Source organism: Magnolia sinica, chromosome 1 (genome assembly GCF_029962835.1).
Source record: "Magnolia sinica isolate HGM2019 chromosome 1, MsV1, whole genome shotgun sequence".
NCBI lineage: Eukaryota > Viridiplantae > Streptophyta > Magnoliopsida > Magnoliales > Magnoliaceae > Magnolia > Magnolia sinica.
In genome coordinates, this window is record NC_080573.1 from 89,973,808 (window position 1) to 89,975,763 (window position 1,956).

The following is a 1,956-nucleotide window of genomic DNA, read 5'->3' on the forward strand; positions in this document are numbered from 1 at the left end:
GGGAAGAGAGAGAGAGAGAAAGAGAGAGGGACACGCGTGATGGAGGGCTCCGCCACTATGAGCCCTCTCTTGCATTCAATCATACATCAAGTGGGTCCCAATACATGTGGGCCCACTAAATCAAAGATCAACGGTGGAGATTCCTTCTCCACCCAAAATGGACGGGTATCCTTTGAACATAATAGGGAAGAAACTTCAAGTTTTAGTTTCTCATTTTCTGTTCTTAATTTTTTCAAGTTCAAATATTTTGAAATTCAAATCACATTTTGTTTTTTCAAAACAATCAGAAATATGAGATTTTTCTAAAACTGAGTTTTCAAATTCCTCTTTCAATTTCAGAAATTTCTCTTTTTGAAGTTTTAGCTTGATAGCAATCTCACAACTCTCCCTGTATAGGGCATTATAGGCACTTCATTATTATTTTCAAGGTCACTCCTCATATTTTCATATTCGGTTGAATCGCAACTATCTGTGAAAGTGACTCCGACTAAATTCATTAAAGCCATGACTTCATTTGAAATTTTCGGTTCTGATTCTTCCAACTCAAAAGAAGCTTCAGAGTTGGATGATTCATCCCATGTGGCTAACATGCCTTTTTGCTTTGGCTTGTCCATTTTTGGATACTTATTTACCAAATTCCCATATTCATGACAGTTGAAACACTGGCTATCTTTTAGAGATTTTCATGTTTTAGATTTAACCTTTTTCTTCTCAGAGGGTTTTTGAAAATCAATTTTTTTCTTACTTTTAAAAATCTTGTAAAACTTTTTTGCAAGTAAAGCCATATCATCTTCCAAGTTTTCACAATCAGAATTAACATTACTATCATGAGAAATAGATTTGGATGATTTAAGAGATATAGACTTACCTTTTGGAGCTTGGAAATTTAACTCGTATGTTTGAAGTGAACCAACAAGTTCCTCAACCTTCATATGATCTGTGTCTCTCAGTTCTTAAATGGCAGTCGCCTTTGAATTAAATCTCTCAGGAAGTGATCATAGTATTTTTGTTCAGACTTTTCTTTCTGGGATACTATCTCTAAAACCCCACATAGAGTTGACTATGTCATTTAGTTTTGTATAGAAATACATGAAAGACTTATTTTCTACCATACGAATTTTCACAAACCTAGTCGTGAGGATATGAACTTTAGACTTTTTTACAATAGATGTACCCTCGTGTATCATTTCAAGAATGTCCCAGACTTGTTTAGCAATATCATAAGAAATTATTCTTTTGAATTCATCAGGTGATAGTGTACAAGCGATTGCATTTAAAGCCTTAGCATTCACACTGCTCTCATTTTTCTAAAGAGTAGTACACATATAAAATGGTGTTTCCTTCATGGACTTGGTTCCATCACTGCCTAAAACCTTAGACACTAGTGGTTTCCATCTAGTCACCGTGGCTTACCACATGCTTTTGTCAATGGATTTCAGAAATATCATCATCCTGGCTTTCTAATGAGCATAGTTGGAGCCATCAAACGGTAATGGCCTAGTAATAGATAGGCTATCAAAATTTGACATACTGAAAGCTTTAGATTGATAAGCTCAGGAAATAAATCCAATAGAATGAGCCAATTAGCTCTGATAACACTTGGAAAGGATGAGCTCTCAGTCTTAGAATGGGGTGGTGGTGAATAGAACTATGCCAAGTGAAAAAAAATAAATGCGGAATATAAATGCAGATAGTTGAACCAAATAACAACCTCAATTACAATAGTATTGAGAGGTTGATACAAACGTTATTCAAAGAACAACCTTACACCAAAATCCAAAGTTTATGGTAGGATAACCGAATTTCTTGAACTCAGTAAGGATCAAACACTCAAACTAATACAAGAAGCAATTGAAACGAATCTATCTATTACAACATTCACCACAAGTACATGAAATAAATACAAGCATTCACCACACATAAATCACATACATTATCATCCACCAAACTCCAAAA